Source organism: Macaca fascicularis, chromosome 12 (genome assembly GCF_037993035.2).
Source record: "Macaca fascicularis isolate 582-1 chromosome 12, T2T-MFA8v1.1".
NCBI classification, from domain to species: Eukaryota; Metazoa; Chordata; class Mammalia; order Primates; family Cercopithecidae; genus Macaca; species Macaca fascicularis.
The window spans coordinates 43,735,538-43,753,615 of record NC_088386.1 but is presented as its reverse complement, the minus strand read 5'-3'; the positions used below and the strand labels follow the sequence as shown (position 1 = coordinate 43,753,615).

At 36.7% G+C, this 18,078-nt stretch overlaps 1 protein-coding gene across 35 annotated transcripts in view; it reads right to left on the bottom strand.

Moving 5' to 3' along the window:
• MBD5 (methyl-CpG binding domain protein 5) overlaps nucleotides 1-18,078 on the bottom strand; it is a 515,330-nt gene that overhangs the window by 331,362 nt on the left and 165,890 nt on the right. For all 35 annotated transcript variants that reach the window (XR_012421099.1, XR_012421098.1, XR_012421100.1 and 32 more), the window contains one exon: nucleotides 5,196-5,289. The gene's annotated coding sequence lies outside the window, so the exon portion shown is untranslated. The remainder of the gene's footprint in view (nucleotides 1-5,195; nucleotides 5,290-18,078) is intronic.

The following is an 18,078-nucleotide window of genomic DNA, read 5'->3' as shown; positions in this document are numbered from 1 at the left end:
TTTAAATTAATTTTATTTTATTTTATTTATTTTTTTTTTTACAATGGTGACTAGGGAAGATCATGGATTTTCAAAGTATTGAAGGAAAAATCTTAAAACCTAGATTTTTACATATGGCAATGCAGTCATTCAAATATGAAGCTATGATGACATATATTTCCAAGCATACAAGGCCTCAGAAGACAGTTTCTGATAAAATGCTTAAATAGAAACAAATATGAAAGATAATTAAAAGATGTGTGAAGTAATGCTGATAAAATATCCTGGCAAAATTTGTTGTTTTTTTAAAATAGCCAACAGCTAAGAAAAGGAGAACATAGGAGCATAATGGTTTAGGATTTAAAGTAGATAGTAACAAATGATGGGGTAGGAGAAGATGAAGAGACAAAGGGATGTCAGAATGTACAAGATTCTTTGTAGGAGATATATATATATATACACATCCAGATTCAAAATAAATTCAGAAAACATTCAAAGTGTGGGAAAAACTTAAACATCGAAAATGGTGAAACACACGGTAATGTATAAACAATTATAATATGTTTACTGACTATTTCATTTATTTTTGTTAGTGTGTACATGAACTTCCTATGTATGATCTTTACTCCTTTTTCCTTTTGTAAGGGGAAATACCCTTCATTTTTCTTCTGATAATACATGGTCACTATATGGTTCAAACTCTAAGATAAGGGGAAAATCTCCTGGAGTTAACTACAATTAGATACATACTATATATCAAATGTAGAGGACATCAGACCATATAGTTGCTCATTTCTTCTGCAACACTTACCTTCCTGAACATGATGCTTTACTTATTCTTTTATCAAAATATTCATCTTGACACATGTAACCAGAAGTTTTAAGAGCTATAAGGAAGTCAATTCAGGGCATTATTAACCAAAATTTCTAGTTATGCAAAAGCAGGATACTGTTGTAGTGCAGGATTAATTTAGGTATGTGGCAGAGGGAGTTTAACTGAAGATCAGGCAGATCAGAGACCAGTGATCAGGGTTAGGACAATCAATTCCCAGTCAGTACAAAAGTGGGGTGACCATTACATGGCTCAGTTGAATGTGGGCACTGAGATTAGCTCAGTATTTCCTGACTCAAAGGAAACTCAGTCTGGGGTCTACCTGAGGGTGAGAAGAATACCAGCTGCCATCAAAAGCCACTGGAAGGCGAGTGGAAGAAGCTGAGAAGGAAACCTGAATTGACCAAAAAGCATTAAAGATGTATATAATTGTCAAAGATATGTCCTCACAAAAATCCCCAGAACCAGATAGTTTTATATATGAGTTTAGTACATATTAAAGAAACAGCAAATTCCTTTCTTAAAAGGAGCAAACATGCACATCTCATTTTAGAAGGCTAGTGTAATCTTAATTATAAAACCAAACAGGGAAAATAAGAAAATTACACTGCATTTCACTTAATAATATAGATTCCAAAATCTTCAATAAGATATTTGCTAACCAAACACAACAGTGTATTAAAGAATAATACATCACGATCAGGTAATACTTCATGATGCAAACTATGAATGCATGGATGGTTTAATATTAGAAATTCTATACACATAATACATAACATTAATATACCACAGGATGAATACCAAATGATTATTTTAACATACACATCATAAAAAGCACTGATAAGGTGTAATAGCTTTTTATAAGACTGCTTAGCAAACTAAAAATAGAAGAACCTTTCTTAATTTGGTAAATGTTATATATTAAAAACATTTTGAAAGTATTGAGAAACTTTAGGTTCACCTCCTTTATGATCAGACATGAGATGGCCAATGTCACTACTACTCTTTAACATAGTTCCAGAGGAACTATCCAAAGATATAGGAAAGAAGAAAGAAGTTTAAATATAAAGAGAGGAAGAATGGAAATATCATCATTAATTTCAAATGATTATAATCATCTATTTCCAAAAAAAAGAGCAATCTGTTAAGAATAAGAGGGTTTAGCAATATAGTTAGAACAAAGACAAACTTTTAAAAAAATCAGTAGCACTCATGTACTCCAGCAATAAACATCAAGAAAATATTTTTAATGGAATATTTAAAATCTGAATGTCTATTTAAAGAACATCATGCATAACATTTAAAAGTTGAAAGAATGGAAGCAGATATTTTATAATATCTAAACTGATATAAATTAATATCGAGCATATACAACAAATTCCTATAAAACAACTGGACCCAAATGAAAACATGTAAAGAGAATATGTAGAAGCAAGTTCAGAAGAGGGAAATCAAAAGGCCAACAAGTATATGATGAGATACTCAAACTCAATAGTGATTTTAAAAAACCCAAATTAAAACAATGATCTATAAAATTACACACATTAGGCTGAAAACATGAATAAGCTGGATAATATTAAGGGTTGGCATGGATGATGAGAAGGTTATTGCTGGAGGCTGTAAGACCAAAGTATTTATGTGGGGGAGCATCTGATAGAGATTGGTTAAATTAATCATAAACATATATTCTGTCACCCAGCAATTCTGCTCCTGTGTATATATTCTAAAGACATCCTTGCAAAGTTCCATGATAGGACATGATGAACATGAGGATGTTCATTATGATGTTTGTGGTAAAAGGAAATTGAAAGCAATTTGGATGGCAAACACTGAGGAAAATGGGTAGTGAAAATATGGCCGCCGTATACTATGGATTACCTTGTAGCAGTAAGAAGCAGTAAAAACATGGCAACATAAATAAAGTTTAAAACTTAAGGTTACATGAAATAAAATAGTAAGAATCACAATAAGATACACAGCATGATATCACTTATGCTTATTTAAATTTCATGTATATAGGTCAGGGTAAGGAGAGGTCAGAGGTAAAACAAATTGTACCATAAGATGATAACTGTTGAAGCTGACATATAGACACATGGCGGTTCATAATATTCTCCCTTTCCTTTTTATTTATTGAAATTTCTCATAAAAAATTTTAAAATTTATGCATACAAAACAATACTCATTATGAAAATATAAACAAAATAGAACAGTACAATAAATATTATTTTAGAATATCATAATATTAGAATGATTTCCTATGGGTCAAGGGCAGGAGAATGAGACTGGAAAATGTATAAATAAATAAAACAAGAAGTGCTTTGCATGAACCAGTAATGACTGTGCCCCATGAACCTAGGAGTGTGATTAACTCTGCTTTCTCTTTGTGTAAAAAGTCTTTTTAAAAAAAATAAAAAGATGCCAGGCGAGGTGGCACATGCATGTAATCCCATCACTTTGGGAGGCTGAGGTAGGAAGATGGCTTGAGCCTAGGAGGTCTGGGCAACAGAATAAGACCCTGTCTCAAAACAAACAAACAAACACACAACAACATCAAAAAACAGAAAGTTCCCGGGATGGTTAATGCACACCTGTAGTCCTAGCTGCTTGAGAGGCTGAGGTGGGAGGATTGCTTGAGCCCGGGAGCTCAAATCTAGTCTGAGCAACTTAAAGAGACTACATCTCTTAAAATAAAGATATATATATCTTTTATTTATATTATATACAATTATAACATAATTTATTATATATAATAAATTTATTATATCTCTATATAATGATGTATTTATATATAATAAAATTTATGTATTATATATAAAATTATATATATAAAATTTTTTTTTACTAGAAGCATCTGATTTAGACTGTGGAGAAAAAGGAACCATAAAAATAGTTATCTAATCATTATAATTCAGAAAACAATTGAATAGCTCTTTCAAGTAACTAAGTCACCATATATAACTACGTAAATGAATTAGAAATAAGTAATATCACTTATGTTTTCAAGAGAAGTCATTTCTGACAATAATATTCATCATAGAAAACTGGCAAAAATCATTAAACAGTTAACCACAAAGTAAGGAGAAAAAATAGACTCTAAATACTTGCACTCTAAAATAATAAAGAAAAATAGGAAAAAGAAAAAACACTCCTGCACTAGGGGCTGTAAACTGTTTTACTTGGCTTATGTAGTAGCAAAAGTAGACTTTTTTTCAAAGAAAATATTTTATGCTGATATTTAAAAATAAGGATTTTTCAAATCTATTTCTGTTCTTTAAAAAAACTACTGAGAATTGATTTTTACAGCATCTCATTTCCATTTAGCAAGGATCCTAGAACTGAATAGGAGCATCCTGTTTACAGGTCACATACTCTCCAGGCTTCCATTGTCCCCATTTGGCAAGCAACATGAAAATACTGTTTCTGGAGGTTTATTCCACTTGTATCTCCCTTGAGATTTTAACAAAATGTGGTCAGAAATTTACTTAGTCATGTAAGTATGTAAGCAGTCATGGGAGGCATGAACAGAATGTGCTACATGAAAGAATATGCCAGGTAAAGAGAAATTTTTGAGGAGCCATGACAAAATGAAAAGGGGTTTGGTATTCAGGGGTTAAAATGCTATGAGTATATGAAACTATGACGGAGTGTTTTGGACTGGATAAAGAACAAGCTCTTAACTTGTTAAAAGGGCTGACTAATAAATACATGAAAAGAAAACAGTGCAATGGATGATAGTTTTTCTGTTTAATTATTTTTTCACATTAAATTCACTGAGTTGTATTCACAGGTCTGATAGCAGTTACTTTTTTAGTTTTTATTTTTTGAGATGCAGTCTTGCTCTGTCGCCCAGGCTACAGTGCAGTGGCGCGATCTCAGTTCACCACAAGCTCCGCTTCCCAGTTTCAAGCCATTCTCTTGCCTCAGCCTCCCACGTAGCTGGAACTACAGGCACACGCTGCCATGCCCGGCTAATTTTTTTGTATTTTTAGTAGAGACGGGGTTTCACCGTGTTAGCCAGGATGGTCTTGATCTCCTGACCTCATGATCCAACTGCCTCGGCCTCCCAAAGTGCTGGGATCACAGGCGTGAGCCACCATACCTGGCCAGAAGTGACTTTTTTTATTCTTTATTCTTAGCTGGTTTGCACTTGTGCATTACAATTTATCATTTTTTAATCAACAGCTTATTACAAATGAAATCTGATACTTTCTGTCAAGATGATATTACAGAATAAAAATTTGTGTCTGACTATGAATGAATGCAGTTGTGAGGTAACTTAGGGGCAGTGATAAGAAGTAAACAAGTTTAACAAGTCAAATTATAATGTGACAACCCTAACCATTTACATGAAATTATACATGGGGCTATAGTTACTATTTACCTTTAGTGCTTAACTCCTAAAGATCTTGTCTGTAAACCATAAAGCCTTCAATGTCTACTTCCCACATGTAGAAACTGACATCTTCAATGTACATCTAAAAGAGAAGCATAAGAAAATATAATGAGTTTGAGATTAGAGATATTGCTTCACTTATTTTAAATATAAAAAAACTGAAGTTATTCTCCATGACTTTCTATAATAAGCCTGGGCAAAGGGATGTGGGTATTATAGGACATATTTTATGTATACAAACAGCAATAACATTAGGATTTACCCTTTAGAAGAATGAGAATATTTTGTGGAACACATGTTATGATCCATGTCACAGGGTTGAGTACTTTCTATAATACTAATTTGATCTGGCTACCTAGTTTCTATGCAAAATTTTTATATAATTTAAAATACATAAATTCTGATGTCCTACATGAACAGAGCCCCATTCTAGAAAACAGTTTCCCTGCACAAAGTTATTACAAAAATATTCTTAATTGCACTTGAGTTGCTTATAAAAGCCAAAATCATAGAAATCAATTAGTTCAGTATTCTGTCCTCATGAAAAATTCAAAATTCTATTTCTCTTGTTACTTAAACCTCCCCAATCGTACTTTACACCAACCTGCTAAACTTAGCGTTAAAAAAAAGCCCTTTAAATAAAATTCCCTCTAACAGACAAACGTGATTATCCAGAGAGTGTTTTTTGCCTAAAGAACTTGATTGTGAATTCCTTGACAATGCAGTTAGGGAAACAGGATTTGGATGCTACAGTGCCATACTTTTAGTATGTAGTTTTTGTTTTTGTTTTGTTTTGAGACAAGGTCTCCCTATGTTGCTCAGGCTGGTCTTAGGCTCCTGAGCTCAACAGATCCTCCTATCTTATCCTCCCAAGTAAGTGGTTTTGAGTACTGGAGATTCTCAAGCCAAACATAAATTATTTTTGGATTAGAAATATCATTGCTCCTTTTGGTCATTAGAGCAGATGTCAGTTTTTCAGTTGCAGCTATAAATTCAAACACTTGAAACGCTTTTAAAATATCTGCAGACACATGAAAAAATGCTCATCATCACTGGCCACCAGAGAAATGCAAATCAAAACCACAATGAGATACCATCTCACACCAGTTAGAATGGCAATCATTAAAAAGTCAGGAAACAACAGGTGCTGGAGAGGATGTGGAGAAATAGAAATGCTTTTACACTGTTGGTGGGACTGTACAGTATGGCCATTCCTCAAGGATCTAGAACTAGAAATACCATTTGACCCAGCCATCCCATTACTGGGCATATACCCAAAGGATTATAAATCATGCTGCTTGCCGGGCGTGGTGGCTCACGCCTGTAATCCCAGCACTTTGGGAGACAGAGGCGGGCGGATCACGAGGTCAGGAGATTAAGACCATCCTGGCTAACACGGTGAAACCCCGTCTCTACTAAAAATACAAAAATTAGCCGGGCGTGGTGGCAGGCGCCTGTAGTCCCAGCTACTCAGGAGGCTGAGGCAGGAGAATGGTGTGAACCCAGGAGGTGGAGCTTGCAGTGAGCCGAGATCGCGCCACTGCACTCCAGCCTGGGAGACAGAGAGAGACTCCGTCTCAAAAAAACAAAAACAAAAACAAAAAAAACAAATCATGCTGCTATAAAGACACATGCACACGTACGTTTATTGCGGCACTATTCACAACAGCAAAGACTTGGAACCAACCCAAATGTCTATCAATCATAGACTGGATTTAAGAAAATGTGGTATATATAATGGAATACTATGCAGCCATAAAAAGGATGAGGTCATGTCCTTTGTAGGGACATGGATGAAGCTGGAAACCATCATTCTCAGCAAAGTATCGCAAGGACAAAAAACCAAACACTGCATGTTCTCACTCATAAGTGGGAACTGAACAATGAGAACACTTGGACACAGGGTGGGGAACATCACACACCGGGGCCTTTTGTGGGGTGGGGGCAGCGGGAGGGATAGCATTAGGAGATATATCTAATGTAAATGACGAGTTAATGGGTGCAGCGCACCAACATGGCACATGTATACATATGTAACAAACCACGCTGTGCACCTGTACTCTAGAACTTAAAGTATAATTAAAAAAATAAAAAATAATAAAAATCCTTTAAAAAAAAAAAGAAGGAAGGAATCTTAAAAAAAAAATAAAGAAATGGTGGGAGGAAGGTGGCAGACTCTTTTTAACACCAAGATCTCACGGGAATAAGAGTGTGAACTCACTCAGTCCCACAAGAATGACAAAGCCATTCATGAGGGATCCACCTCCATAACCCAAACACCTCCCACTGGACCCCCCTTTCAACACTGGGGATCAAAGTTCAACATGAGATTTGGAGGGTACAAGCTATATCACCATCCTTCAGATCTCAGCTTAGACACTGCTTAGACCAGAAAAACTTTCCTGATACCCTTATTCTGGTAAGGTGTCCTCCATTAGGCAATTGTGGCACCGCACACTACCCTATGATAGCAGTTATCATACTGTATTACAATGACCCGTGTGTTTGCCTGAATATTTCACGAAACTTTAAATTCTATAATAAAAGTAAAGATGACTATCTTGTTCATCGTGGCATCCCCAGCATCCATAGCACAGTTTCAGTGTAACAGGTGCTTAATAAGTACTTGTTAAAAATAATACTAGGTAATGTTTACTAAGAGTCTGATATGTAACAGCTACTACTTGAAGTGCTCTACATGTGCTGACTCATTTAATCCACAACAGTTAATCCACCTTCCAGTTTACAGATGAGAAATCCAAGGCACAGGAGGTTTGAGTGAATCGCAAAGGTCATAGCACTAAAGATTATGGAACCAAGATTTGAACCTAAGCAGTCTGGTTGCAGAAGCCAAGTTTTTAACCACTATGCTATATTCTTAATTGTATACAAGCATGCAAAAATGCTGTCCTAGATATTTTGAGGAATACAAAAATGAGAGGGGAGTGGAACAAAAAAGTATACAGATACATAAAATACCCAACAGAGAATTATATAACATAAGGCTTTCTCGCTTTTAGAACACACAAACAGTAACAAAAGCTTTCTGTTTGGTGAGATGGGATTTGCTCACAGAGAAATATTTCAGTATAAAAATTCCTGAATTCAAATATGTTTGTGATTCAATTACACAGTGGCAGTTGATATTTATGTTGAAAATGAAAAATAAAACCAACAAGTTATTCTGGACACCAAAAAAAAAAATAAAATATATTCACACTCAGCATATTCTTTACATGTTATCATTTAATTAGTATGAGGTAGGGCCAGGGCTCAGGTATTTTTAAAAAGCATGAAGGAAGGATATCTTTTTCTCCAGTTGAGAAACAATTTCACTGCAACTATTTAGCTTAGTTTCTACATATTAATAAGACATTAACTTCCAAAAATACTATTGACAGATGTCTATGAAAAATACTGAGTTACTTCTAATACAAATGCTAAATGTCAAAATGATTTGAAAGCTTCCATGATACACACAAACATACCTCAATGACCATGTAACATCTTAGATGCAAGGATGCAAGCATGATGTAATTGGTAGCTGGAGTGAATCTCTAACTGTAATGCACTTAAGGACCAAAGTAGTACTTTAAAATATAGAACCCCAGGTGCTTGCCCACAGTTCTGGTTCAGAAGTAGGCTGAGGCAGATTCTCTATTTTTTATAGGCATCTTGATTATAACGTAGATCTACAGTTCATGTAGAATTGTGATGTAAAGCACACATATGAATGCTATTACTAGACTCTCATTATTAGTATTTATGTAAATACTTCTTGAGTTTTCTAAGATTATATTTCTAATCATTAAAGATAATCCCGAGATCCACTGGCTTAGGAACTTTGAACATATAGTAAATAGGACTTCAGCAATAAATCAATGTAGACATATTAAAATAATGTTTATGGATTATATCTTTTGTAAGCTTTGCTATCCTCTTAGGTAAACTGTGGAGGTAGACAATCAATAAAATACTGTGGCAAAAAAAGAGAGAAATGTTATATTCTGTAATGAAAATTTTACTGAAAACCTCACATATAACTGGAAACATTCCCTTCATGGCTCAGAATTAATTTTTTTTTTTTCTTCCTTAAGTTAGTGGGGGTGGTGGGCTGGGGAGAAGCACTTCTAGCTTCATTTTCTGTTTAAATACAAAGTCAAAAATTTTATAAAGAAAGTCTTGAATGGTCTCTCTCTCTCTCTCTCTCTCTCTCTCACACACACACACACACACACACAGCTACTAAAAATAACATGAAATAGGCTGTTAATGTTTTAGTTTTGAAAATTGTTGCTGGGCATAGTGGCTCACGCCTGTAATCCCAGCACTTTGGGAGGCCGAGGCAGGTAGATCACCTGAGGTCAGGAGTTTGAGAACAGCCTGGTCAACATGGTGAAACCCTGTCTCTACTAACAATACAAAAATTAGCTGAGTGTGGTGTGTGCGCCTACAATCCCAGCTACTCAGGAGGCTGAGATGGGAGAATCGATCTCTTGAACCCAGGAGGCAGAGGATGCAGTGAGCCGAGATCATGCCACTACAATCTAGCCTGGGCAACACAGCAAGACTCTGTCTCAAAAAAAAAAAAGAAAAGAAAGAAAATTCTTATAAACAGGTCCCCAAATACTTTGCAATAAAAATACATTCATAGACATATACCATTTAAGATTTTTTTTTCTGAAAAAAACTCTAATAAACAGAGGTAATTATCTGAGTCTTTGTTATACATAACAAGGATGGAGACCTTAAAAACTACTAAACCAAAAAGAAAACTATACTTTAGCTCTTATCTTCCTTACCTAGTTTGAAGTACTCTTAATAAAGTATTCTTTTTACATGCATGTAATGCTAAAGATTTCAGATTTTCTACAAATGCAGATTTCTACAAATCAATCGACAGTTTATCATTGCAGTTTATCTTTTCCAACATATTTTAATAAGAACCAATAGCTCTGTAAATCACAAATAGTCTATATCACAAAATAATTCAATCATATTAATCTCTAATTATTAAAAATACAAGTTTCCAGATAATAGGCATTGTTAAGTATCACTAACATTTGTCATATAAATTACTAAAACTTATTTCTTGCTTTTAAATATAGTAAATAACAGCCAACATTCACTGAGTTCTAAATTATAAGTAGTATAGTTAATTCTCACAACAATCTTAAGAAGTGCTTATGTTCTTAAAAACTAGAAAATAAAGAAGTGCTATTATCATCTATATTCTACAGATAAAGAAAGTGAGGAACATAGATCACGTAACTTATCCAAGGTTCCATAGCTAATAACTGGAAGAACTGCATTTCAAACTCCAGCCGTCTACAAATTAACTATGGTATTTCCTGAAGGCCCCATCCAGTAACCTAAAATCTCCAATAACTCTGGAAGCCTCAGAAATTAATATGAAGATATCTTTTGTCAGGTTTTCCATCTGCAAACAGAATGCCATGGTGCTCCACTTCCAACTTTTCTTCTTCCTCACAAAAAAGACGATTACTAAGCTCCACTTAGCTCTACATACATTCTATTATTCCTGTGCAATCTAAATAATAAGGTCTCTATGATACGAAGAGTTTTCTTAAAACCTTGGTCTTGCTTCTACATGTAATATTCTATGTGCCTAATCACATTAAGATCATTAAGTATGGTTCAATACTGAGATATAAATTTGCGGTTTTAAAACATTTTCAATTCTCTTATAAAAATTATACCTTCTTAAACTATGACTGCAATCTCAATGTTTTATTGTATTTTCACAATAGCTATATATATTTATAAAATACAAAGTGACGTTATGATTTATGATTACGATGCAAAAAACCTAAATGAAGCCAGTAAACATGTGCCCCTCAAATATTTAATATTCTTTGTGGTGAGAATATTTGAAATTTACTCTCTTAGCAATTTTGAATTTTACCATACTCTACTTTTTCTTTATCCATTCATCATCTTAGTTTGATTCTGTAACTTGGCTATTGTGAACAGTTCTGCAGAGAACATGGAAGTGCAGACATCTCTTAAAACAAACTAATTTAAAATGTTTTGGGTGAATATTCACAAATGGGATTGCTGAATCATAAGATAATCCTATTTTTAGTTTTTCGAGGAAGCGTCACATAGTTTTCCACACGTGTACATTTCCACCAACAGTGTACAAAGGTTTCCTTTTCTTTACGTCATTGTCAACATTTGTTATCTTTTGTATTTTTTTTTTTTTTTTGGTAATGGTCATTCTGAGAGGTGTGAAATTATATATCATTGCAGATTTAATTTGTATTTCCTGAATGATTAGCAATGTTGAGAAGTTTTTCATATATCAGTTGGACTTTTGTATGTCTTTTTTTGAGAAATGTATATTCAGGTCCTTTTCTCATTTTTAATGTTTTTTTAAATTATTATTATATTTTTAAATTTTCTTGCTAGTCAGGTGTTTGAGCTTATTATATATTTTGGACATTAACCCCTTATCCAATGTATGACTTGAAAATATTTTCTCCCAATCTGTAGGCTGTCTCTGCACATTGTTTCCTTTGCTGTACAGAAGCTTTTTCATTTGATATAATCCCTTTATCTATTTTTGTTTTTGTTGCCTGCAGTTTTGGGGTCTAAGTCCAAAAAATCAATACCCACACCAATTTTGCAGTTTCCCCCCTAAGTTTTCTTCTAGTAGTTTTACAGTTTCTGGTCTTAACACTTAAGTCTTCAATGCATTTTGAGTTGACATTTGCATATGGAGTGAGATAAGGGTCCAATTTCGTTCTTCTATATGTGAATATCCAGCTTTCCCCAACATCATTTATTCAAGAGACTATCCTTTGCCATTGCTTATTGTTGACATCTTTGTCATAAATCAATTGATCATACATGCTTGGACTCATTTCTAAGCTCTCTATTCCAGTCCATTGGGGATGTGTTCATTTTTATTTTAATTTTTTTTCCAGTACTACAGTATTTTTAATTACTATAGGTTTGTAGTACAATTTGAATTCAGGCAGTGTGATGCCTCCAGCTTTGATTCTTTTGCTCATGATTGCTTTGGCTATGCAAGTTTTTGTTGTGGCTCCATATAAATTTTAGGATTTCTTAATCTATTTCTATGAAAAATGATGTTGGAATTTTGATATGGCTTGCATTGAATCTGTAGATAATTTTGGGTAATAGGAGCATTTTAAGAATATTAGTTTCTTCAATGCATAAACATAGGATATCTTTCCATTTATTTATGTCTTCTTCAATTTCTTTCATCAATGTTTTAGTTTTCAGTGTACCTGTGTAGTTAGATTTATTTATTTATTTATGAGACAGAGTCTTGCTTTGTCACCTAAGCTGGAGTGCAGGAGTAGGATCATAGCTCACTGTAGCCTCTTTACTGCTGGGCACAAGCAAACCTCCTATCATGGGATCCTCGGGATGTCACTTTGCCAGCCAGAAACCTCTGTGGCTAGTGGCACCTTTTCCTGAAGTTTGCTCAGGCCCACTGGGCTCATTCTGCCCACTTGCACATGCAGATTGAGGTCAGCTCATGATACCGGCCCAGATCCCACACTTGCCAAGGGTGAGCCTGGCACGGAGTGGCAACGGGTGTATGAGCAAGTGTGGGGGCCGACTGCTGCGTAGAGCCAGGCATGCTGGCTGCAGCAGGGTGGGCTGCCCCAGGCAGTGACACAGGTGCCTGCTCCGTGCAAGGCTATGGCTGAACCAGGCATACCGCAAGCAGTTTCCACCGCAGACACCTGGGAACACAGTGGCGCCTGGAAGCTTGGAGACGCTAGGATACACAGAGCCCCAAAGAGGGTGTCACAGCACTGGCCCTGGTCTGGGCTCCCAGAAGGGCCACAGCTCGTCTCTCTTTCTCGTCGCCCGCATTGTGGTGAGTTGGGGCGCGTGTTTTAGCCCTGTTTGTTACTGCTCTTTCAGTCGTGCCATTCGGCGGGTCCCAAGTTCTTGTCCCAACATCCAGCAAGAATGAGGTATGCCGACAACTGGAGGGTGAGCAAGGCAGAGAGGAGCTTCACTGAGCAACAGAGCGGCTCTCAGGAGATCTGAAGTGGGTAGCTCTTTTCTGCAGGCAGGTCGTCCGAATGAGTATCCAGCTCTTAGTGGAGAGGAGACCCATGGTGGGTGGCTGCTTTCTGCAGGCTGGTAATTTGAAGAGCCAAGGAAACCTGAAATGGGTAGGTCCTTCTCGCAGCTGGTAGTCACAACGGTCTGTATGAGTCTGACTGAGTTCAGAGTTTTTATGGGCTTCAGAAGGGAGGAAGTACATGGTGACTGGTCCATGGGCAGCCATGGCGGGTCTGGAAAAAGCACCATGAGTTCTCACTCTGGCTGGCGGGCTCCATCTGGAACTGACAGCCTAGCCCCCATGCTTCAGGCTGTCCCTAGTCTGAAGGTGGGGCTTCACCAGGGACCTGCCCCTTTCTACCCAGGAGCCTGTCTGCCTCCTGCTGCCATCAATCCTGTCAACCAGGGCACCCAGGCTATTCCTGTGGAGGGGTGCTTACAGGCCTGCCCCAGCCACCCTCTGCCTTCCCCAACCCCAGGCCTCCCTCCCAAAGTTTCAGAGGGGGCTGAGGTGGCAGGGGGAGTTGGCACGTCTGCACAGCCCCCAGCATGTGCACACTTGACTGGATCACAACAGTGCCTCGGCTCGCCTTCAACCTTGTTCTGAAATGGGAGCAGGCACCCGGAGCAAGGAGAGGCCAGGCAGCAGGAGCAGGTGTTTTGGAGCTTCCAGGGGCAGGGTGGGCTTCCCAGGCCCCTGAGAGCACAGGGATGCCAGGGTCTGCAGCCACTGCTGGGTGGCTGCAGGTACACCCAGGAGGGCGGGGCACTGCTGTTCCTGGTTCCTGTAGGCTCCTCAGAGCACCCAGCTTTGGCTGCACCTCCCCCACTGCAGCTGTATTCTTTGCAAGGGCAGTTCCAGACAGGCCATCACAGACATCACTCACACCTCAGCCTCCTGAGTAGCTGCGATTTACAGGAACATGCCACTGCACCTGGCTAACTTTCAAAATTCTTTATAGAGATGGGGTCTTGCTATGCTGTCCAGGCTGGTCATAAACTCCTGGTGTCAAGCGATCCTCCCACCTCAGCCTCCCAAAGTGCTCAGATTATAGGTGTGAGTCACAGTGCCCAGGCAAATTTATTCTTAAATATTTTGTAGCTATTGTAAATGGGATTATTTTCTTGATTCTTGGGGAGTTCACTTAGTGAATAGAAACGCTACTGATTTCTGTATGTTGATTTTTTGTATCCTGCAACTTTACTGTACTTGTTTATCCTAATAGTTTTTTGGTAGAATCTGTAGGGTTTTTTATACATAAGATCATGTTATCAGCAAACAGCGACAGTTTCACTTCTTCTTTACCCATCTGGATGCTTTATATTTCTTTCTCTTGACTAATTGTGCTGGCCAGGACTTCCAGTACTATAATGAGAAGGACAGGTAACAGTGGGTATGTTTGTCCTTTTCTGGTTCTTAGAGGGAAAGCTTTCAGCTTTTCCCATTCAGTATGATGTTAGCTGAATGTCATACATAGTCTTTATTGTGTTGAGGTACATTCCTTCTATACCTAATTTGGTGACAGTTTTTTATCATGAAAGGATGTTGAATTTTGTCAAGTATTTTTTTTTCATCTATATGAGATGATATGTCCCCTTCACTCTGTTAAGATGAGGTATCACATTTATTGATTTGTGTATTTTGAACTATTCTTGCATCCCAGGGTTAAATAACACTGGATCATACTGGATGATTTTTTTTTTTTTTTGAGATGGAGTCTTGCTCTGTCGCCCAGGCTGGAGTGCAGTGGCCAGATCTCAGCTCACTGCAAGCTCCGCCTCCCGGGTTCACGCCATTCTCCTGCCTCAGCCTCCCAAGTAGCTGGGACTACAGGCGCCCGCCACCTCGCCCCGCTAGTTTTTTTGTATTTTTTAGTAGAGACGGGGTTTCACCGGGTTAGCCAGGATGGTCTCGATCTCCTGACCTCGTGATCCGCCCGTCTCGGCCGCCCAAAGTGCTGGGATTACAGGCTTGAGCCACTGCGCCTGGCCGTGGATGATATTTTTAATGCGTTGTTGATTTGGTTTGCTAGTATTTTGTTGAGGATATTTGCATAATATACACATAAGGATACTGGCCTGTAATTTTCTTTTTTTGTAATGTCCTTGTCTGGCTTTGGTATCAGAGTAATGCTAGCCTCATAAAAAGAGTCTGAAAGTATTATCTCCTCTTTGATTTTTTGGAAGATTTTGAGAAGGACTGGTATTAGTTCTACTTTAAACGTTTGATAGAATTTAGCTATAAGCCATCAGGTCCTGGGCTTTTCTTTGATGAGAGATTTTGATTACTAATTCCATCTCCTTACTTGTCATTGGTATGTTTAGATTTTCTGTTTCTTCATATTCAGTCTTCATAGGCTGCGTATGTCTAGGCATTTATCCACTTGTAGATTAACTAATTGGTTGGTGTAGAATTGTTCATAGTCGTCTCTTACGATCCATTCTCTTTCTGTAGAATCTGTTGTAATGTCTTCTCTTTCATTTCATTCCAATAAAATTTCATTCTAGTTTTAAAACATGGCAATTCATATAGAAAGAAAATATGCTTTCTACTTCTCTGAGCTATTGGATTATATCAAATCATAAACTTTTGTAAGTGATTGTTTTCATAGTATTAGTATTATGCAACTTTCTCATAGCCTTCAAGATCCCAGTCATTCTGATCTGATAGGTGACTTTTAAAAAAAATTCTAATTCACAAATATCATACATGGTTGAATGGAAACCGATCATAGCAAGAAGTTATAAAATAAAATAAAACTGCAAAGAATCTTTCATTTCAACAGGAATCAAATATTCAAAGAATTAAAAATCTTTTTAGCTTATATTTGCTTTTTAAAATATTCCAAATTTCTTCAGTATAACCATAGCTCTAATCATGCAATCCACAGAATATTTGTTTTATCAATTGTTTTTACTGTATTTATCACAGAGAATGATTTTAGCCTAAGCATATTTCAGCCACTACATAGTACTAATTCAGACTATTAGTAGGTTTATTCCAGATTACTCTCTTAGTGGGCCTTAAATTACTTTAAAATGATTTTAATGCAACTATTATCCTTTTGTTGCAAAGAGAAGAAGAATCCCTTATTGGGTATGAGCAGGTCACTTTCAGAAACAAAGAACCAAAGGTAATTCTAAATCCTGTTCACCAAATTAAACTTTGTGTTTACCCCTCTTGCAACTTGCCCAGACAATATGGCTTCAGTGGAATGTGAGCTCACTGAAAAAAAGTACAAAGAAATGAAATATATCTGTGAAAGTTCATAATAACCAGGCTATTCAGAGTATTAACATTAAATGAAATATTTTCATTAGAGATTTAAAAAGAAACACTCCTTTTTTCCTCACAAGCATTTCCTAAGAATGTCTATCAGATCCACACAGGGGATCTCTTCAGCTGGAATAAATAAGCAGTTTGGTTCTGAGAGCCCACCTTTGTTATATCCATTACTTGGGGAAGACCAGTGAGTGATTTTTGTGTAACTTGTATGCAAACATCTTGAGAGCTTTTTCTGAGAGAAAGAAGTACAATGTTTTATCAAATATAGTTCCAAGAACATGTACCTTATCAATATATTGGGCTTGTTGACATTAATGATTTAATAAGGCTGGAACTCAGTGAATAAGCTGGAAGCTCATTCATTCCTCTAATTCTATATAGTTTCTCCCTGACTTCAAAAATAAGGTTTCTTGAAAATCTCTCTGGATCAAGAACTCAAGGTTGAGAAAACTAATATATTGTGAAGAAAAACAGAATTAGGTGATTAAGATCATGTGAACATGAAAGTCTATGTCAATAGGCATACAGTCACTAAAACAAAATTTTTAAAAGGATAGTAAACTAAAGATATGATCAATGACAATTCACATATTTTAACTTTAGGGATAATTTCCATTTATTTTTCCATTCTTGCTAGTACCTTTCAAGAACGTCCTCTGGGAAGTGTTATAGAAATGCTTATGAAGCTACTTTACTTTTGGAATATATATATATATATACACACACAACCTTACTGTCTGCTTCCATCCAAATATTGGCACCTTTAGAAATTTATGACTAGTATATTTATACTAACTTCTCTTCATATCTTCTCAGGTTTTGTTTCTTGCTGCACTGAGTCCTTACTCAGTGGTCTCTCTGACACATTTCTTATTTTTTAATTTGAGACAGGGTTTTGCTCTGGCACCCAGGCTGGACTGTAATAGTGCAATCGTGGCTCACCACAGCCTTGGCCTCTTAGGCTCAAATGATCCTTCCACCTAGGCCTCCCAAGTAGCTTGGACTCCAGATGTGTGCCACCATGCCCAGCTAGTACACATTTCTAACAGTATATACCTCCTCACTGGTACCAATGGAGTGCAGTTTGAAATCCCAGGTTTACTTTCCCACTTTATCATTTTCATGACTTCCTTAAAAAATCACTACCACTGACATCATCTTCGTTTACTTTTCTCAAATATCATATTCCTCTTTTTCTCATTATGACCACCAACAGGAATTGTCTACATTTCTAGTTTGCCAGAAATTATTTTTCAGTGCTAGAAAGTTCTATAGAGGAGAAAAAAGAAGGGAAGGGAAGAAATGCAACAGTGACAACTACTGCTGATTTCACTGTTCAGGTTTATCCTAAAAATATGGATGGAATTACTGGATAAGAGACAGGGCTATTGAAGAAGGAATTCAACCAGAGGGCATATTTAAATTCCTTCTGCATCATGGTAGCCTTGAAGGTCTCTTCCAATTCTATGATTTGATGAATAAGCCATCACTAGAACTTGTAGGAGCAAACAA